This window comes from Nyctibius grandis, chromosome 7 (genome assembly GCF_013368605.1).
Source record: "Nyctibius grandis isolate bNycGra1 chromosome 7, bNycGra1.pri, whole genome shotgun sequence".
NCBI lineage: Eukaryota > Metazoa > Chordata > Aves > Nyctibiiformes > Nyctibiidae > Nyctibius > Nyctibius grandis.
In genome coordinates, this window is record NC_090664.1 from 35013757 (window position 1) to 35037038 (window position 23282).

Below are 23282 nucleotides of genomic sequence, written 5' to 3' on the forward strand. Positions count from 1 at the left end.
TTCCTATTTATGTATTGATAAAATAAGGTTCTTGTCCATGATGCTCTTAGTCTGCACTGTAATATAATTAAGTTATACTTGCAATTGCAAGAATGGAATAGGTATTCTTAAACATTATAGTCTGAAGATTCAAGTTAGAACATATTTAGGTTGATTTTTTTACTAAATTCTGGATTTTAGTCTTTTATTTCTAAAACTAGGCTTTTTAATTTTTGATGACACAATTTCTAATGATTGGATGAATAATGATTGGATTGTTTCCCCAACTTCTATCCTTTCAAAGATGCTTGATTTACCAGACAAATTTAGCTCTTCCTGAAAATTAGGCAAGCACTGTAAATGTTTTACCACAGACATCTGAAAATCGGTTTTGAAAATTTTGGCCATATAGTCTAAAAACTATTTCAGAAATTCACATCAAATGTAGAGAATTTCCAAAACAATCAATTTTCCCTATCCTTTTCTTCCACATTTCTAAAGAAGTATTTCCCTTTTGTTGAGATTTACACAAAAGTTTGCATAATAATTGCTAAACACCTCACTTTTGGTTGAATAATGGATCTGTTTCCAAATCCACTATAAATGCTTAAATAACTATGCTGCTGCTCACAATCGCTTTCCTTTCAGAATTTCCTTTCAGAAGACCACAACAACTGTATTATTACTGTTGTGCTACCACCAGATGCCTCAGAATGTAATTTTTAGTCACAAAGCCAAAAGGGCAGACAGGGACACCTCCAAAAATGTGTTCTTCACCATATGCTATTCATAAACTTTTACATTATAGTGCTTGATCCAAAATAAGGGTTGGCTGACCTAGGACAGTTCTGCTTTAAGGACTGTTATTCCACTGCATCTTTCTACAGGGCGTAAGAGATCTTACTTGCTAACTCTGCCTTTTCAGTTAGGCTCTGGGACATTTTGGTTCACCTTGATGTCATAAGATACTTGTCTGAGCTCTTAGTCCTCCTTATTGGAATAGTCAGCACTCATTTTTGACCATAAGCACCCTAAACACTTGATTGCATATGTGTGTTGCTATTCTGAAGCAATAGGCCTTTTTTCGTCTGTCTTGTTCTTCTTTTGAGAGCCTGCAGCAATTTCAAGCAGAACTTACCTTTCTGGAGGAAGGTAATCTAGCAGTGTTTTTCACACGTTTCTTGTGACTCTTGCCCCATTACCTTTGGAACCAGGTCTTCAGAGAGGTGTCAGCATCAACACCACCCTGGCAATCCTAACCACTTTCTAAGCATATGCCACTGACTGTGGGAAAAAGGAAGCAAGAAGCACTGAAGTTCAACAGTCTGACAGCCCTCCTGCTGAAACAACTAATCAAAAGTGAGCCTTCAGAAGAAAAACAGGGTTTAGGTTTAGAAAGCCTTTCTTGCTGCAGATTGTTATCAGGGTGTTGAATACTACAGTGTCCTATTGCCCATCATTCTCCAGCATACTTACCCGTACAAGGGCAATTTGCTGTTCCTTATGGAACAAATACCTCACTACTAAGTCCTTCTATAATTTCTGATGTAGAGCAAGAGCATAAATAAACTCCAGCATTCTCCCCCCCGCCAAGAGATTCTGAAGAAGTATTTATCACCAGTGCCATAGATCATGTACCATCTCCAAAGACTGTAAATCAGTTCTAGATCTCCACTAGCCTCTTCTTTAGGCATTCCCTCAACATTCTTCCTGAACTATCCCACATGTTGGGAGATGTTAAAAAGTCTTCCACCCTTACATTGACTCGCCATCAATCTAGCTTTAATGGAACCAGTTCTCCTTCCTTATAAGTAAATCCTTTGAACCTGTCGTCTCTTTCTTGCTGCTATACTTGGTCTATGAAAACAACCTTCCTGGTAGCATTCATTTCTGCAAGACACTAAAGTTCTCCTTGAAACATTTGTTAACGAGTAATCCTTCTAATCATTCATAGTACGAATAGACATACAGTTAATCTCTTCCTCAAGATGTATTGTGTATTTGTACATTTATAACTCTTACTCATATTCCTCTCCCTCAAAATCCAATCTACCTTGTAGACTTGGTCTTTGAAAGGAAAGAAGACAACATCTTGGAGGAGAGGAGAAACATGGCACACTGCCTATGAATACAGGGTAAAAACACTCAACTAGCAATTCTTGTGCAGAAAAAGCCACACTGTAAATATATCTACAGACAGTCTAAATAACTGTTATTGTCAAGTACCCAGTCTTTCTTCTAGATAAATTATCTAGAACAATGTAGTTTAGTCATACTTTCATTCTGTGTTTCTATGACAGGACAGTATCCTTTATTCTAGTTATTTTAATGCAGTAAACTGAAAGCAGAAAGTAAGAAACAGGACCAGCAGCCACTTCAAATCCTTTGCTCTGAATTCTATGGACTGTAGAGATGTCAAAAGTAGGGAATGGGAAGGAAAAGAGCAGAACACACAAGGACAACTATCTTTAGCATCCCTATTATTGTAAGGTGAGTACATTTGCTTTTGTCTTTGTATGCTTATTCCTCCATACATTTCATTCTAACTGTACTTTGTTAACTAAGGAGATCAGTAACAAACAGGAGATCAACCAACTAACACTGTTGCTGTAGAGTTCTAGGACAGGACTGTATCTAGCTGAAAGTGAACATTCATGCCTAAGCTCATTTCTCTAAGCAAGCCCATCTTCTTCAGGGTTAACAAAGGTCTGGCCAATGAAGTCTAGGGCACAGTTCATCCCATTCTAGCGTTGCTGTCACTTGCAGGCCAGATTAACAACCACCTTGTATTCTATCTCTTCATAAAAGGATATGAGCATGATTACCATAAATACCTACCTTGTCAATGCTTTAGTGTAGAGAAAACGAGTCACACCTTGAATACTGCTGTATTAAAATAAGCATCTTAGATCCTGCACTACATAATGTTTCATAAAGGTAGATCTGTAAACACTAGCTACAGCTTTGTATTCAACAAGACAGAGATATTTTTTACAGAAACACTGGCAATTGTATGGGGCTGTTTTAAAATGCCCAAACATTTAAAGTCACTGATGTTTTAGATGATAACTTAAAAGTAAAGACTGTGTCTGCGTAAATAATGTGAATATGATCTGTGTCTTAATAGATTCGCTTTAAGTGTCTGTGGGTAGAAATTATATCATTCATTTGCTTGGTATAGGAGACAAATACGTTAACGAATTTTTTGAATACAGCAAACAGTTGTTCTAAGATAAAATAACATGGTCCTTACATCATCTAACAAACAGGAATAGTTTTATTTCCATGTTAATTCTGATTTGGTTCTCAAATAGTTTATGAAAATGGGGTAAGTGAATAACTTGATTGATGTGGAATCTAAAAAAAAAAATTAAGTTCAGGATATGTAAGATGTTAAAATGAAGCAATGTTGAGGGAGAAGGAATGCATATCTATCTGACACAGGAATTCCTAGTTCCCACCTACTTTTCAAGTGTCCTTAATTACGTCAGCTTTGTTTACAGCAATATATAAAAAGAGTCAGGGCAGAACTTAGAAAGGATTAAGCTACTATAGATGTAAAGTGACTGGCATTATCTACGCTCTATTTACCGCTCTGGCTCTGACAAGTTGTTTGGATAACGTTGGCTTCACATTTTTCCTTTGTAGGCGCTCTTGGCTTTCCCCAATATTAGTTTCCTCTTACCTTCACTTGTACATATATCACATCTTGTACAGTTTTCATTTTGGATTAATCAATGTGCTTGTGTGTTGTACAAACTCTTCAGTCATACCTTGACATGCACATATTTCATAGTGACGTAAAACAATATGTCATTTCCATGTTGTTCAAAAAAACCAACAAACAAACAAACAAAAAATTTAAGCACGTGTTCCAAGGTATGGGTAGAAGAAGGCACTATGGAATTATGAAATGTTTCTCCATCCACAAAGTGAATTCAGCATAGAAATTCCTAATCTAAATTAAGTTTTCCCAAGATGTTCTGTTGGGTAGCTCTACAGAAGATTTATCTCCATGCACTTGTCTATTTTTCAATGTAAAAGAAGATGAGTAATTAAAGATGAGAGTTATTTACATATCTGCTAAATCAGAAGCAACTCAGACATTAGGCTGCATGCATGGTAGGGTTGAAAATTACAGTTCAGGATGCTAATATATCAAGGTTCAGCTTGTTAATGGTACATTCAATGAAGCATACAACAATCATGTTTTGCAGATGTTTATAATTTCATTTCATTTCATTTCCTGCAATTTCCTGAGGATCTTGATAAATCATCAGAAACCTAGTTACTCACTTGGCTCTCATTTGAAGACATTTGAAAACTTTATTTTCAAGACATGGTTATTCCTTCTAACTCTCATTCTTCCATTATTACCTATGAGACTTTAAAGACAGAAAAAATGTATGTGCTTTCCATCTAAGAATCTTTCATTGATAAAAAATTTCTGAAATATCCTTCAAAATTTCTGTAGAATTCCTCATGAAAAAATGAAAAGCTAGGAGGAATATCTGTGCCTGAACTTTCACACCAGTTTCCTTTGAATTCATGATGGAAACTGTATTTTCTTCATTATCACCAATACTATTAATGAATGATTTTTCTTTTTGTGGCCATGTCTGTAATTTGCCACATGATGGCCTCATTTGTTCAGACAATAGCGAAGTTAATCTGCATTTTCTTTTAGAAATTTCTTTTTCTTTTCTTCTTCATGTATATCTTGTTCAACTTAATATATACAGTGTTCTGTGTAATCCAAAGAGTAATATTCTTAGGAGATTTTGGTTACTGTCCAGGATCCCCACTCTCTTTTCTGCCCAAGGGGATAGTATCAATTTACAGTCCTGACAGTATTGCTACAATGTCTACAGAAGTCAGAGTTCTTAAGACCTAGACTAAGGCAGTACGCACTAACTGCTCTTCCCAGCTTGTACTACATTAAGCAGTCCTACTGGAGGCAATCAATGATGGTAGATAATGTTTATCTTAGCATTTAAATTAAAGGCCTTTCATTTATTTCTTCCTAATTTAATCTTATTTGTCACAAAATATATTAAGATAAAGGAGAAGGTTAAACAAAAGTCTTCCCATGTATTAAAGTATTTCTGAGTATTATAAGAACAAAGAAGTTTTTATTTAGTCTGGGTAATTTGATTCCAGATATAGAGAGCCATTTTCCTGAGTTAATTACATGTTTAAGAGATACTATGTTTAACACCACTATCATAGAATCATTCAGGTTGGAAAGGACCTTTAAGATCATCAAGTCCAGCTGTCAACTTAGCACTGCCAAGTCCACCACTAAATCATGTCCCTAAGCACCACATCTACTCGTCTTTTAAATACCTCCAGGGATGGTGATTCCAGCACGTCCCTGGGCAACCTGTTCCAATGTTTGATAACCCTTTCAGTGAAGAAATTTTTCCTAATATCCAATTTAAACCTCCCCTGGTGCAACTTGAGGCCATCTCGTCTCATCCTATTGCTTGTTACTTAGGAGAAGAGACCAATACCCGCCTCACTACAACCTCCTTTCAGGTAGTTGTAGAGAGCGATAAGGTCTCTCCTGAGCCTCCTTTTCTCCAGACTAAACAATCCCAGTTCCCTCAGCCAGTCCTCATAGGATTTGTTCTCTAGACCCTTCAGCAGGTTTGTTGCCCTTCTTTGGACTCGCTTCAGCACTAGGGACAATCACTTCCCTAGTGCTGCTGGCCACACTATTTCTGATACAAGCCAGCATGTTGTTGGCCTTCTTGGCCACCTGGGAATACTGCTGGCTCATACTCAGCCAGCCATCGACCAACACCCCCAGGTGCTTTTCTGCCAGGCAGCTTTCCAGACACTCTTCCCCAAGCCTGTAGTGTTGCATGGGGTTGTTGTGATCCAAGTGCAGGACCCAACACTTTGCCTTGTTGAATGTCATACAGTTGGCCTTGGCCCATCAATCTCCATCAGCTAGTGAAGTTTGTATCTAGTTTTATGAAAGAAAGTGAAATGAAGTTTTGTGTAACTCAGAGAACCTACTCCCTTTCTTCCTCCCCTATGCATCCCCTCAGCATCAAAAGCTCATGATAACTTCTTAGGCAAGATATTTATTCGCTTCATGTTCTTACTGCACAGGATCACACATCAAAAATTTGTTGGTAATAAATGAAGTTCTGAAAGACATCCCTTAAACACCTTGTACGCTACCAGAAATAAACCAAAATGAGATTATTATGAAGTTATGTGTGATGGAGTTTCCATTAAATTTCCAAGTTTTCAGTTTTCATGTAGTCTTTGCCACTACAAACACAGAGGAATATCCACCTAAAGTCACCCAAATAATAATAATGATTACCATTGGGAAGGTAAATCAAGTACTCTTTGGTACCCTTTTCAGGGACATAGTGATGTTCACACAGAGAGTGAAGTTGAGAGACACCAAATTTAAAACTGATAAAAGAAATACTTTTTATATAATAGCCAACAAATCTGCAGAGCTCATAACTCAAAAATATAAATTAGGCCAAGATCTTACTATGTATTTTCAACATTTTCTGGTTGGATAAAATTGAAATACGGCCTGAGATGCCACAGTTGGTCCAATTACACTATTACACTGACAAGCTGTTTCAAGTTAGTCTAATAATGTTTTTTCACAGTCTTCTAAGGTGTTAAGCACCAGTTATTTTCAGAGACAGGCTGTGGGGGCCACGTGGTGTCATCGTCTAAGCAATTTCCAGATTTATGATTGGAGAGGGGTTGTTCCTTTTCCTCTCTCTGTCTACCTATACCTATCTCTTCTTTTGTCATCCTTTGCCCTTTTCAGGGATTCCTTCTGGTTCCACTTTTTTAAAGCCCTAGCTCCTCTTTGTTTATGCCCCCTTTCTGAAATGGAAAGAAAACCCTAGTCTTTTTGTCAACCTCAGAGAAGGGTATTTGTTTTGTAAGTGAGCTGGGATGGTCTGCTCATTGAAGGGAGTATGAAATCACAGATGGCAAATTCTACTCTTGTTGTACAAACCCCACTGTGTAGGATAAGAATTAGGAAGTATTGATACAAAAATTATGATGTGGCTCAATTCTGGAACTGGAATCTAAACATAAACATTGGGTATATTTATCATGCAAAAAAGCTGGCAAAATCAGAGCTATACCTTTCTTAACAATTGCCATTGAACAAATAATTTACAATGTAATATATTTTAATTTTCCAATTAATTGTTACTAATGATATTATAAAATAGCCATATTTTATATGCTACTGCTTATCTTTCTTCATAGCATCAGTAATATTCTCTCGCAGTTGAAAGATTCCACTGAAAATCACAAGGTTAAAGCTGTTTAACAGCTCACCACAGCCTTTTCCACTCATCCAGGACTTGTTCCAGATAAAATTGATCAGCTCAGTCTGTCACAACATGAAAGACAGTCAACACATTGTTTTCTACTCTTAGCAAGATCTTTCTCAGGATTGGATTAATGTTTACAAAAATATTTTATATATTTTGATGTATTTTATGGGAAATTTATTAATATACACAATGAAAGAAAGAGTAACATTATGTTCTGGTTTTTTGTTTTTTTTTTCTTTCAGATACCAAAAAAATAGAAGATGCCAAATGCATTGGTATCAAAAAGGCTATTTCAGCCTATATTTCTATGAGTATTGCTTTCTTTTTGATATATGCATCATACGCCTGTGGTATGGAACTTTGAAGTGGTATGGAACCACTTTGATACATTCCAATGATTATACAATCAGCAAAGTGCTTACAGTATATTCACCAGTAGCTGAACAACGTTTATGAAGAATACTGAGCTGACCCTGTATAATCTTATTGGAATATCTGGCTTTACATTTTAAGTGAGGTTGAAGTTGGCTTTTCAAACTACATTTTTCACTGTTTCACCCCTGCTAACAAAACTAAAACCAGTACAGTTCTGCATAGCACTGATATTTCTGTAAGTTGTGTAGCAACATAAAAATCACCTACTTCAAAGCCCCTTGTAAAAAGCCAGCTTGAATCAGTAATAGTCAGCTGTTAATTTTTTATTCAGTCACACCAAGTCTTTGCTAAAGGCCTGAGGTATAACTTCTAGGAATCATGCCAGGTGGTTGCATTCAGGAGAGAAAGACCAGGCATCAGGTAGTATTCCCTTTGTAACATGTTAGCTCCTGTCTTAGACACAGTTCATTTACCTACAGTCTTTATCTACACTGATATCAGATTGGACCTTTTGTTGGAAGGCTTGGGGTATGACAGTGTGGTTGAAGGTTTGATCCCACTCACAGCCTGCCTGCCAAGGAGTTTATATCTGTGACAGGTCAGCAGCTCTTGAAGCCATCCTCTCCATTATGCTCAGGCACCAGGGTCTCTATCAAGACCTAAGAGTCTTTGAGGAGCAGCTCATTTAATTGTTCCCACTTGTGACCAGGTGGGTAAGTCCATTTTGTGGCCAGCAGGACTAGAGAAGTGATTATCCCTTTGTACACGGCACTGGTGAGGCCGCACCTCGAATACTGTGTTCAGTTTTGGGCCCCTCACTACAAGAAAGACATTGAGGTGCTGGAGAGAGTCCAAAGAAGGGCAATGAAGCTGGTGAAGGGTCTAGAGCACAAGTCTTATGAGGAGCGACTGAGGGAACTGGGGTTGTTTAGCCTGGAGAAAAAGAGGCTCAGGGGAGACCTTATCGCTCTCTACAACTACCTGACAGGAAGTTGTAGCAATGCGGATGTCGGTCTCTCCTTCCAAGTAACAAGTGAGAGGACAAGAGGAAACAGCCTCAAGTTGCACCAGGGGAGGTTTAGATTGGATATTAGGAAAAATTTCTTCACTGAAAGGGTTATCAAACATTGGAACAGGCTGCCCAGGGAAGTGGTGGAGTCACCATCCCTGCAGATATTTAAAAGATGTGTAGATGTGGTGCTTAGAGACATGGTCTAGTGGTGGACTTGGCAGTGCTAGGTTAATGGTTGGACTTGATGATCTTAACGGTCTTTTCCAACCTGAATGATTCTGTCATTCAGTGATTTTATCCACTCCAGGGCAAAGCCGGGCAGGTGAGTTTGTACTGCCAACACCCTGCAGAAACCAGCTGGGAAGGAGCTTTGCTCTCATGTCCTCAGTGAAAGCAATTGTTGGAGCAGGGAAAGCAGGAGCACCTGCAGCCAGGCTTATGCCTTATCCAGCAAGCAGTGCACGGCTGCAGAGCAGGGGTTATCACTGGTCCTTGCAGAAGGCTGTACTCACTGTCACCTCCTCTGGGCCACTAACAATTTACACTGTAATGTAAGCTTGATTTAATACTTAGATATGATTAGAATAAAATGCAAATAAGTCTTTATTCCCAACATCTGAAATGGGTGGCAGAGTTGCATGTATTCAGAAAAAACACTCAAACACAAAAAAGTCAGAACCAAGGCTGAAAAAAATAGATTAGAAATTATAGTCTTCTTTTGGTGTGACAAACGATTTCAGGTTCACGCAAAGAAGTTTCCAGTTTCCTCAAACATTTGGTTCTGTTCTTCATTCTTAAAAAAAAAAAACAACCCAACAACTGAGAGAGGATTCTAGATCTTCTGTGTAACTATGCTCACTTTATTGATAATATTTCTTTTCAGCTATCACTAATTTAAAGGACTGCCTTTGCAGTGACTACATCTCTAGTGATTTAGTAAAGTAACTTCTACTTTCAAGTCCTATATCAAACAATATTGAAATATTTGTATATTTTAGAAATATTATACGGGTTATCTAAATACTATATATAAAATATAACTAAACTTAGGGTTGTGTTTCCAATTTTTGCTGCATCAGATAATAGTTATGAAAAAATGCTGAAGTGTCTGCTGATATTTTTACCTCTGAGGTCACATTTACCTTGTAGTTCAGAGACGTGAGTGTAGCTGTTATAATTATACCCGTGCTAACTCAGGTAACTAGCTGAGATGTCAGTAACAGCAGCACCATGCCTGACAAGGATTCATTCAAGCTGTAATATCTACTTACCAGACTTACGGTACATACTGGCTGGCTGGGGCTGTAAACTGGTACATACTGGATGGCTGGCAGGGGCTGTAACCTTGCCACTGTAGTATCATAGTGGCTACAATGCTATTTTAAAACTCTTCTTGTGTTGTCTACACAAGCTATATTCCTGCCTTTGGATATTAGTGCACTATCCCTGATTCTAGACTGTTCTGGGTAGGAATGAAAACAAGTGCACTGAAACCTAGTCCTCTGTCTGTGTTAACACAGCACAGCTGCTGTCTCCTACAGTCTATTAAAGGAAGGACTGTAATCATGAACACAAATTACTGTTAGTATGCAATGGCTGGATGTGAATGTGTAGGTTGCTCTTTCCTTTCACTGATGTTTTAGATTATTTCCTCTATTCCTTAATTTATGCCAGTGTTTACACTGAGTGTTTTGGCAATGTGTGTGGTTGTCTTGAACAAGTTTGAAACTGTGGTTGGAGAAAGTGAGGCACAGCTGAGCAGAGGCCAGAAGAGAAATGCCTAACTGCTCGACTTCTGGTTTGCAATCCTAAAATTCTTCTGCTTGATGAGACAACATCATCTTTGGATACTGAGAGTGAATCAGTTGTGCAGGCAACACTGGACAAGGTCAGTACTGCTCATTTGTTTAAAGAGCTACAAGAAAGAGAGACCCCTAAAAAGTCTAAGGTAAGCTTGAATTTGCAAATACTCTCTGTTCACACAAAGATTGGGAACTTTTAATGGGGATGAATAGTGCAATGCTTTAAAAAATAAATACATTAAAAACCTGTTTTGAAATTTGCCAGCACAAGCTCTATCAGGTCAGGCTGACTGCCCAGTGGTGAATTGTTTTTGTAAGTGCCTATGGAATTCAGTTAATGATACTATAAGTAGGACTGAACTGCAGCAGACATTCCCAAACAAGCTTTAGTATTTGGAGCAGTGGAGAGCTCAATATGGGCTAAGAGCTAAATATTCTCAAGCAGGTTTGGGGATCCATGTGTGCTATGTTCTTATTAACACCCAGCAAAGTAATTCAAAAGCAACTCAGGAGTGTCTTCAAGAGCAGCTGCTACATGTTGACTGCCGTCTGGACATAACTTCTAAACCACCTAGACAATTGAAAAAATAGCCAATCCTGTATTTCTTGTTGTCTTCTCCAAGCAAGTGTATGAACCATTTCCAAAATAGTTCCACCTGTTCCTCAGGCTGAATCAATCATATTTGTTGGGTTTTTTCCCTCCCTCACTTCCTCTCTTTCACTATGCATCTATGCTTATGCTCTGGGCGAACACAAATTCCCACCATTGCATAAACATTTTCAGCAATGATCACAGTTTATCTATGGACAATATCTTTAGAAAGCATTTTGCCTTCATGTGCTATTTTGCCTTCATGTGCTATTCTGCCTTGGGAGAAGTACCTTAGGTTACCCACTGTGCAGCGTTGTGTCTGGAAGAATCAGACAACAGAGTCTACATTCTCATCTTCAAAGACATTTTAGTCCCTAATTTTTACTTGGATGCCTAATTGCCACTAATTTCAGTGAGAGATAGACTCTCTGTCCACTAGTCCTAATTCCTGATAATCAGCACTACTCTGTGAAACTATGCTAGCTGGCACACTCAGGGATCTTTCTGCCAACTCATGCCCTATAAAAGTGAATCCCAGAAACAGAAGGGCAGAGAACTGGTGTTCGAGACATATTTGGTGGGATCCCAACTAACTGCTGCAATATAAAACATACAGCTAGTTTAAACAAGTTATTTAGCCTCTCACCTGCCCCACCTATCTTTAAAATATGTCACATGGTGATAAGAATCTCCCTGTTGACGTTTCTGGTAGAGCATGCCTGAAAGACTTGCTCAGACTAGCTTAGCCCTGAGATTGCTGATGTAAAGCAAGACGAAGTTAAGCTGTTGTGTGCCAAGCATTCATTTGTCCTCCTCTTGCCTACATTTTCCCTTCCTCACTGTGCTGAGCATGTACCTCCATAGAAGGTTCACATCAGATCTAGAGTAGACCACTTTTCCCTGCAGGCTTCACCAAACCTCTGCTGAATCTCTGTTTACTGTTTATGTGGATAGGGTGTTCTGCTTTTTATAATTAAGGACATTAACTTGATTTTCTTCTACATCTTGATGTGATTTTAACTTTTTAATATCATCTCAGACATAGTTAAGCTTTCAGACCACCAAGAAAATGCCTGCTGTTTCTTGTAGGATGGTTTGAATAGCTGTCATTTCCATTCTTAAAATCATGTGACAATATTAAGATACCATGTTTAGCTGGGAATTCATTAAGAACATTCCACACATTACAGTTTTCTCTTTTATTTCCTAGTTGTAAAACACTTATTAAGCCATTATTTTAGCAGTTCAAAATGTTAAGTGAAGATTTTTAAACACTTATGTGAAGTTTGGATTCTCTTGTTGGGTCATTAGATATTAACACCAATTTATCCCAGCACACACTGTCACAATGTGCCTATAAAAATATAGATAAATATTTTCAGCTAAGTCACACGAGTAATTTAGAGCAAGTAAAATTGCTAAGTGATTAATTTTTTATATTTGTGAAATGCTCTGAAATAGAATTGTCACTGGCTTGCTTAATGGTAGATAGTCTTTTTTCAGTGAAAAAAGGATACATAACCTGGGAAGATATTGAAAGGACAGTTTAAAAAAAATAAATTTTAGATATTTGTGTTTACAAAGTAATAGTCCAATAGGAAAAAAACAGAGTACCTTAATTCATATTTTCAAATAAAATACATTTTGCAGTATTTGATTTAAGTTACATTTTTCTTTAGTTTACCTTGAAGGAACTGAAAAATATTGTGAAATTCAGCATTTTTCAGTTGACAATTTTGATCTTTACTGGAACACCATTTCCAATGAAAATTTTTTGGTTAAAATATTTTGTTCAACTCTAATATGAAGAGGGGAAATATCATATGTACCTGACAATGCTAATGTGGGCCATCATTATGCTGTTTCCAGGTCAGGAAAGGACGCACTACACTTGTTACCGCTCATCGTTTGTCAACAGTTCGAAATGCAGATCTTATAGCTGCATTTGAAAACAGTGTCATCACAGAACAAGGGACTTGTAATCAATTAATAGTACAGAAAGGGATTTACTATAAACTTGTTAATATGCAGATAGCTTTTTCCCAAACATTTTTTCATAGCTTTTATCATACTGTGTGCTATTGAGTTAACTGAATCGAATTGGTCTCAAAAACCCCTCCAGCTTTGCAGTGTTTTCTCAGCAGAGAAACTCGGAAAAAAAAGCTTCCCTGAAGAGTGCTAAACTTCATATTAAGAAAACGTCATATTAGGCAAAATGTGCAAGTTTAATTCAAAGTTGTGAATTACAGGAATTCTAAGCAAAAAAAAAGTTTATTTAAAAGTATGACATTAAAAATAAAGTATGTGAGAAGGTAAAAATGAAGATTGTGGCAAAAAATGCAGTTCTGGAGCTGGTCTATTCTCAGATTACTTTTCCAAATCACAAACTTATAAAATAACTCAGGTTGGAGGGGACCTCACTGGCTCATCTAGTCCAACCTTCGTTGAATGCAGGGCGGACTCTGAGGTCAGAGCAAGTTGCTCAGGGCCGTGTCATGTTGGGTTTGGAGTACCTCCAAGGATGGAGACTCCACACCCTCCTTAAGTCACCTCCTCCAGTGCCTCCCACCCTCATTGTGAAAACTCAAACTCTTTTACACAAGTACTTTTGCAAATCACCAGCATCTTAGTGACTCAGGCTCCTCAAGTTTTGTCATTCAGACATATTCTATATGGAATATTTTTGTTGTCTCTCAAGCTGTCTCCTGAACTTCTCAAACATTTTCTTTCAGGCCTTAACTTTGAAACAGCTGGAAGTCTTGCTCCTACTCTTCATGGCTCTCTCCTCTTGTTGACTTTCTGATTCTCTTTTACTTGAAGGCTCTTTTATATAATTTTTGCATTTTAAAGATGCTTTCTGGTGGGTTTCTTCAGTTAACTTAGTTAACTCTCCTATATATTTTCAGAACAGTTTAACATGACAAAAAATTAGAGAAAAAATCTTTATGGCTAAAACAGAGATTTTAAGTAAGTGTTAGTCTAAGTGTTGTAAGTTAACACTTTTAAGTGTTAGTGTATTGGCAAGCTTTTCACTGAGTATAGAGAGGACTTAATGAAACTTCAGTACTTGCTTGGGCTTTGTGACATTTCTTAGTTCTTATCAATCTTCCATTTACTTAACAGAAATTGTTGTTGTTGCTATTTAGAATTGATCATCATTTGAAAGTACAGGATAATATGGCCATAAACAATTTTTAGCATCATACTGTTTCATTTCAGGCATCAGGAATTGAGGATCAGTTACAGGAGGAAGGTAATGCACCAGCTGTCTCAGAGGAGACACGGAAGGGATCAATACTGAATGGACCGAAAGGACAATCCACTCAGAAAAGCATAAAAAGGTCCAGAATACAGCATGATGAACCTGATGTAAAAGCTGTTCAGCTTGTGAGTGTCTCTGTATTCTTACTTGTGTGTGTTTTCCATAATAATGGGATAAGAAAGAAACATGATCCCTCAAGAGGGTGTAGCTTTTTAACAAAATGTGTGAAGGCAGACTACGTGTCTGGTTATAGACTCATAAATTGAGAAAATCACACGAGAGTTTTATGGAAAAAGTCTTTTCCCCTGAAGCTAAAACTAATTTTTTCTTGTGATGCTTGAAATAGTTTATTTGAGTAATATTACAAAACAAAATTACTTGTATATGGGAATAGCCTAAGTAGCAAGATAATTCATTTATTTATAGAACAAAACCAAATTGAGGTAATTAGTCATGTAACTCAAATAACACACCCTCAATAGAGAATAATTACTATTTTTATCTAAATGTTTTGCTATCATCTATTATGTAAAATGTCCGTGTTAGCAAATAATTACTGAAAATTAAGATATAATTATCAAGCCGGCTAATGACCTAAACCTGCAAGAGATCACATTCAGCAATGAATGAGAGCAATTCTTTCAACATTCAATACCACCAAATGCAAAAAGTGATTTAATTTGTAATTTCTGTTTCTGGATAGTCCATGAAGAGTAAGTGGGATTTGTGACTAAACCTTTCAGGGAAAGGTTCAAATTGTTATTGTTGGAAGAAATGAGAACTTATATAGCAACCATCAGTCTTTTCCTTTTTCTTTTACGTTATTAATATTGGGTACTGAGTAACAGTAAGGATTTCTGCAGTTAATTAATATGGTTTTTAAAGATCAGTTAGTTTGGGATTTCCCAACATGGAATATGGGATAAGGAGCGTATTACAAAGAATATACACTTCCCTCATTTCCCTCCATTAATGTACTATATTTATCCTGATGGAATCCTTCTATTTTAGGATGAAAGCGTACCTCCAGTTTCATTTTTTAAAATTATGGAGTTGAATAGAACTGAATGGCCATACTTTATTATTGGAACTTTATACACGATTATCAATGGGGCCTTGCAACCCATATTTTCAGTCTTCATTTCAGACTTTATAGGGGTGAGTGTAAAACAAATAAGTAAAAATCTTCATTGTACGCTTTACCTTTTGTCATTATTTCCTAATTACCTTTATGATAAACCAATAAAATTATACATTTTTTTTGATTTGCACTGCAAAGCTGAGGAACATGCAAAGGTCCTTGCTATGGAGAACGCAAAATGTCTGCTCAATGATGTCTCACAGAGCAGTGATGTAAATTGCACATTCTCAAGCAGATCAGCTCACCAACGCTGAATGAGGAGAGGTTCTCCCGTGACCTCTCTGAATCTGCTTCACCATTATCCCTTTAGAGATGGCAGTATGTCAGAATGAGCAGTGAAGGCATGAAAGGTGATCCTTGCGCTGACTTGCCCACGTGTGCTTGGCCATAGCCTTTCAGAAGGTACGATGTGATACAATGAAATGCAAAAGCAACAAGATGAACAGGGTTTGAGATAACACTTCTGACTAGACTTTTCATTATTGAGAGATTTTCTGTAAACTTGAATTTATGGTGTTAGAAGATGAAGTTACATTCTCAAACAAGCGATTTTATTCGTACTGGTGGGAATTTTCTAACATTTTCTGTCTGAACACATTATTTTTTTGGAAAGATATTAATATTGATACTGTGCAGGATGTTATTATGGTTTTAACAGTGCAGGAGAGACAAACTGAGTGTGAGAGTACAAGTATATGTGTTTATGTGTGCTTATGTACCCATATGCCATCTGGCACTCATATGCCATACCAAGAAAGAATATATGGCCATGTCACCTGCGTGAGTTGCAGAAGACAAAGATTAACTTATCTGTGTGCTACAGGAATCTGAATCATTTTTGGAACAAATATAGCCCTGGAAGGTGAACCTCGGGTTCCTCTTTTGACTGCTTTGGGATGAGGCCCTCAGTCTTGTTTTCTCATGTTTTTCACAGTTTCACCACAAAACAAGAAAAAGGAAAAAAATGAAAACACAGCAACATTTTACTGCTACTGGAGCATTTTTTTACAGCCAGTCAAGCTGTAGCACATAACATGAAAGATACTGAAATAGCCTATCTTAAATTTTTTGTACTTTTACATGAGGTGTTACCATCCACAGAACTGTTTGGGGAAAGATATTATGTTGGTGTTATACTTCAGCTTTTAATGCAAATAGTAACAGGAAATATCCCTGAGGGGAGAGGAGCATGCTACACATTTTCAGTCTTTCAGTGGTTGTCCCCGAAGCAGTCCAACTTGGAAAACAATCTCAGAAAGGGCAGAAGATCTATATTGGGAAAAAACAGAACTAAGGTCCTTCCTTCCTGAAACATTAATTTACTCTAACAACTTTAAAAAATATTTTCAGGTGTGATAGGATTTATAACAAAACTATATTAGAAAATGTAAATAATTGCATTGTAAGTTTTATTGCTATGGACCAATGTATGAAACAAGGTAAACTGGAGTCACTCTGAGCAAACAATAGATAAATTTTTACTAAGGTAAATTAAATTTCATTAAAAAAATTAAAACCACATAATGACAGTTATTCAACATTCAAAATACGCAAAACAATGCAACAACAAACAATATACAACATCCTCAAAGATCTATTTAAAAGACTTAGAGAACTTGAAGACCTCAAACCTTATAAAACATATTTGTGTTATCCAAACTTAGGAGCATTATCTTTATTGCTCTACAAACTTAGTGAAACCAAAACTACATGATCTCCTTGCTTCATGAACTCTGAATTTTTACCATATATAAAAGTATGATGATGGCTTGAAGATATTACATCTTTATTATTCATTTATCCACTGTTGAGATAAATAAATGCATGGAAGCTTTAAATGGAAAATCATTTCCATAGCAAAGCAAACTCTCCATACAGTGTAAATTGTATTAATTTTTTTTGTTAACATACAGAAAACAAAAAATAGAAGTCTGTTTATTACTGAGCCTTAGCCTAAAAGAATAATGGGTCCATGAAATAAAACACATCATATTAAGAACAATTTCCGTATTTCTTTTTCACTAACTAGTCATTGTTTAGAATGCAATAATCTTCAGCCAGTGATTTCATAAATGCTATTCTAGAGTCTTAAGACATGCCTCAGCATTTTGCAGGTGTTAATTACAATAATAATTTACTGATGTAGGTTGTTCATTGACATGTGCTACTGATTTTATCTTACCAAAATACCAATGAAGCCTTCATTCACAAGACATGTAAAATCACTTCAGGTCTATAAATTTCAAAGAAAAAAAGATCTTAGTTCAGTCAGAGATGGACTTGTTATCACTTTAAGTGTACATAAGTTATATAGAATGTATGTAACAATAACAGGGGAAATTATTGCACTGGAACTTAAGTAAGTACAATTAATTTTCAAAAATTTCTCTTACAGGTGTTTGTAGAAAAAGCAGAGACTGCCATCAGGGAGACAAACAGCATGTATGCACTGTAGTTCTTAAGTTTTGGATTAATTTCTTTAGCCACTTTTTTTTCTTCAGGTAAGTTTTTGCTACTGCAATTGTTCATGGTATTTGAGGCACTATATCTCAGCTGTGCTAAGTTCTCAGTGCCTTAGTGTCAAGCTGAACACAATGAATATGATGATGAACTTTCACTATCAGGTTCAAAATATAGTAAAAGGTTTCAAATGTGCTCTGTACTGTAAGCTGACGCCCATCTCCCCAGCAAAGGAAAGTGTGGTGTAAGACCTACCCTACACTACAGCCTATGCAGGAAAACCCAATGCTGACAGCACTGGTAGTACTGAGCGTAACATTGGCAGCAGAGGTTTCGATCAGGTTTTGAATCTGCTGTCTCGAGTAAACGGTTGCCTCATCTTAAAAACAGTGTAAGAAAGCTCAAAGGTGACATTAGTGTTTATTTAGCTTATTTAATAAAATCAAAGCACCTTTAGACAGAGGACCAGAGAAAGTAGGCTGTACTCTGAGAGGCTGAATCTGAAATTCAGATCAGCCTTCATGGTCAGCTAACTTCATGTGTAAGCTAGGATCCACAAATAATTGCTAGTGAAGGTTATAGGACCTGGACATCTGACTAGCTGCACTCGCTAAACTGGTGGCTGCTCCTACGTAGCCCGCACAGAACCAAAGACAGCCATGGTATGGGTCAGGGGTAGGAACAGGACTCTGCTGTCAGTAGAAGTATATTCAGCAGCAGAGTGAAAACTTTTTAAAACAATCAGCCTGAAATCCAAGCACAGCAGTTTCTAGTTGCTAAGCAGTGAGGAGGATGGCAAGGATCCTAACTGTGCATGTAACCAGGCTTATCACCATCTTTTGGAGGCTGGCATTAGCTGCTGCCTGGAGCTGATGCAGTGGCGAGCTGCTCCGCAGCCCTTCTCCGCTGCAGTGTCTGTAATGTACCAGTGCAAACTGGTAAGCACCACAGGGGAGGCACAGCCTGCACTGGTACCTGCCCTGCAGGCTTGCCAGCACTTCCAGTTCGTATTTCAGCACAGCTAGGACTAGCTCATGTATTTTTGCCCCTCTTTTGTTGCCACTTCTACCCTTACAAGTTGATGTCCTACCACTATTTTTTTTTTTTAATTCACAAAATATTTTAAGGAGATATGGGTATTCAGTTTCTTATTATTAATCCACAGCATAAATTCAATCCTTCCCTGAATTTCTATAAAATTTTACTCCCAGCTGATCCGTAGGTGGGCATGTGACACCCTGAGGTAGCAGAAAGCAGAGCAATGCTAGACACATCACTCCCTTGCCTTTCACTCACTACAGACAGTGATCTAGCCCAACCACGCGAGTCTGATACAGGCAAGTCTGGGACCAAAGAGGAGGCTTCCAAACAGGCAAAACTCCACCACTTCTTCAGCCCATACAGCTGAGTGGAATTTTCCTGGTCTCCGCAGAGGGTCGTTCCCTCCTTGAGAAGTTCCCAGAGCCAACCTGAGCTGCATCAGCTTCCCTGTGGTTAACCGCTTTCACTGGGGGCCCAGATGCCCCTTCTTTCTGGTTTATATGGGAAGGGATTATAGCTCTCCTCCAAAGAGTGAAACCCTTCCTTGGAAATTAAGTCACATGAGACTTTTTTGACTAGCCCAGGAGGAAAATGAGGTCTCTAAGACCATGCTGAATCTCAACAGATCCCTGGAGGAAGGGCCTGAAAGACTCGAAAGGTACCAGAAAGGTTTTAATGGTCTGAGGAGTCAAGTAATGTCATTATATTCACTTTCCTCACCCTGATCTGAAAATAATGTCCGCCTGGCTTCATGTTCAAGGATCAGGCACTACAGCAGTGGGACCTGGGAGGGTTTTGTGTATTAGCACCATACATGTGGTGTGTTCTCCATATCATGTAACACCAAAGCAGTCATCTGGCTATGTGAGCCTACAGCCAGATTGAAACTGTTTGGTTTACATCTTTTTTTCTTAGTGTATTTAAGAATATAGTACTTTACTGTACTTAAAAAGAATCCCTCCCCCTCAATAAAACCCCAAGAAATCAAAATGTAGCATGTTTGTTGATGTCTAAAGGTTATGCATTTATGCACTAATGGTAGAAAATATAAAAGCTCTTAGAGTAACCTTACGAACAGTTACTACAAAAAAATACCATACTGTGGCTAAGAATTGATAATGATGACAATGATCTTTTGGTTTTGATATTTGGCGAATCTGGAGGAAAGATAGAGTGAATATTTTATTTTTACTTCCTGGGTTTGAATAAGACAAATGTTTTGCATTTAATTCAGACATTTCAGTTTTCAAATAAGTGCTTTAGATTCCTCTGACCAATTAATCCAAATTGCTAATGAGATAAAAAAGTATATGATTGACAAGATTTTTTTCCCTGAAAATAGTGTCTTCCAGATTAGGAAGAGGTAGTCTTGAGTGATGTCACAGCACTGCATATAATTTTACACGTCGTCTCAGACACCACAGAGATTTTCCAGCAACACTCAGACTTTCAAAACACTTCACAGCAGAGTCACAGTTTTCACTGTACTTGTAACTGACAGAGAATTAAGATGTATTTTTAGCTTTATAACAGGAGAAAGTATATTGTTTAGTTAGTAGTCTTTGCAGATGTATGTTATACATCTCAGTACTTGTCTCTGAATAGCAGATTCCTTGGTATTGCTATTATTTAGTGAGTTGCTGATCATCAAAAACATGTTAAATTCACAAGCAAAAATTTCTTGTAAAACTACATTTAATACGAAATAATGTGTTGGTGATTGTGCTACTGCAAAAAGGGTATACGGATTGTTCACACAGCTTAGGTTTCAGTTTTGTGTTCCCGTATCTTTATTAAACTTTTAGGTCTATTGTATTTATGGTTACATGTTAAGAACCATATCATGTATCATCCAGTTGTAATCCGAAGTGATTCTCTTATATAGCCTAATTAGATGACGTGCAGACTGAAGTTTTTAAGACTGTAATAACTCTATTTCATGTTGTAGGAGATCAGCTGGTTTGATGACCCTAAAAATAGCACTGGAGCATTAATTACAAGACTTGCTAATGATGCCTTGCAAGTGAAAGGAGTAAGTAACAAGCACTGGCATTTTTCATATCTGGTTTAGTACGGAGTAAGTTACAGATTGGATTCAGTAGGCAGAAATACAGTATACACAGTCATCTGGAAGCTGTTTTTATTTATTAAAAAATTTTGTGTGTGTTTGGTGCCACACAAAAATGCAATATCATGATAGTAGGCAAGATACATATTATATATTTTCTTTTCTTTTAGTTTATACTAATGTTCAGTCCTGTTATCACTGGCATAAATGAGTCATCCAGGGAGTCCATGTATTTGAATAAGCTATCCATCTTGCTTCAATGTCTAGACAGCATTGTGCTTCCATGCTAAATGTTACAAATATTAACAAAATGCTTAAGCATATGCCTCAAAAATGAGGATTGCTATCATTGCAGCACTGTGTTTGTTCAGAGAGAAAAAAATGGTCATCTCAGACTCCAAGTTGAGAAATGTCATGTTTCAGGAGACCTGGCAAATTTGAAGGCATGGTTCTACATATAAAAAAATATGAGATTCATGAAATGTCATTGTGTTTTCCTGAGCAAAACCTGAAAACAAGGACTATAAGTCTGAAAGAATTGATGAGAACAGAGGAGGAAAACTAGATAAGAGGCAGAAGACTTGAGGGAATGATCTGCACAATAGAACGGCCTTTCAAGAGATAGGATAAAGCATTCAGTTCTGCAGAATATTTAGACCAAATCAAGCTAGATTAGACTTGATTAGACTTTCAGATATCCTCTGGTGAATAAATCTCAGTTGTCTCGGTAACAAATATTTTCTGCCTAGTTTTCAAAGAAAACAGAGTAATTTACAGTCGTTTCATTATTTTCCAGGCTACAGGTTCCAGACTGGCACTAATTGCCCAAAACGTAGCTGATCTTGGGACTGGGACTGTTTTGCCATTGATCCATGGCTGGCAGCTGACTCTTCTGTTTTAACCCATTGTACCAATTATTGTTGTAACAGGAATGATTCAAATTAAGATGCTTGCTGGACATGCAAAAAAAGATAAGAAGGAACCCCAGTTCCTTCGCAGGAAAGCTGGGCTCAGTGACATTTTCATCTGTTTTTATGTCGTGCTACACGGTGTTGCTTAACAGGGACATTGGTGATGGATGAAGAACATACTCCTCAAAGAAGACAAAGTCTGCCTTGTTGTATTGTTCTGACAAAATGGTGATATAGCAAATATGAAGCTGAAAATTGAGAACGTGAGTTATTAATTTATGTTCTCAAATAGTTTGTAGCATTCAGAGCACACTAAGCATTTTGAAAGTCCTGGGTCCCTCACGCCTGTCCCAAGTCTGCATTCATGTTCCCTATTCTTTCCCAGCACTACGCTTTTTTTTGTTTTCTTCATTTCTTTCCAGCTTGTTTCCTTTCAGAGCCCCTCTCTTCTACCTGTCACATATCTTCTCTTTCTCTCACCTTGCAGTTGTCTGTGGGTTTAGCATGAAAAGGCACAGTACAGGAACCACCAGTAACAAGGCTGCACGAAACCATCACGGTGACAGTGTAGCTTGACTGTGCCTTGCAATTCCTTGCTCTGATTTTTATTCCTTCCCCTCTCAGTTGGGAACTGAAGCAGGAGCCTGGGAATCTGCATCAAAGGAAAATGTGAGTGTGGCAGCAAAGAGGGAGGGTGTTACTTCATTTCATAACTTTGAGGACAATTGTTTTCTCACTTCCCAAGACAGACTGTGCTTTGTGGGGACTGGGTTTTGACACGCCCCAAGCAGCACAGCACCTGTGTGATCTTCTCTTCTGCCCTTTCCCTCCTTCCCATTACACCACAGTCAGTTGTGTACAGCAGATCTTATTCAGAGTTTCTTTCTTTCCATGATCTATACTAGGAAAGTTTCTTAGGGGCATTTTGGTGCCTGCAGGCTAATTAGAAGATGTTTCTGGGTATTTATTCCTAGCCCTTTTAACACTAAAACAAAAAGCAAGGAAATTCCTCTTGGTTTTGCCTGCCAGGCGTTTTGATATAAATCTACATAGCAATGATTCATTGTAAGGTCAAACCACAAGGTATCCACAGAATGTTGTCCCCTGACACATGTAAATAAGTATTCTCTAATAATTTTTTTTCCCAGTATAAATGTAACAAATAGACAAGAGAATTCAAGGGAATTAGCTAATATTTTATTTATCATTAATTCTACAACAGTTTTCAGCTGAGGCTTACAATGCAACTTGAATTTAACAAACGAGGTCTCACAACACTCCTTTGAAATAAGCATCCAGTGC

At 37.5% G+C, this 23282-nt stretch overlaps 1 pseudogene; it reads left to right on the forward strand.

The window, feature by feature from the left end:
* The first annotated feature begins 8069 nt into the window (after nucleotides 1-8069).
* LOC137666032 (phosphatidylcholine translocator ABCB4-like) lies at nucleotides 8070-22129 on the forward strand (annotated as a pseudogene).
* Nucleotides 22130-23282: the final 1153 nt, after the last annotated feature.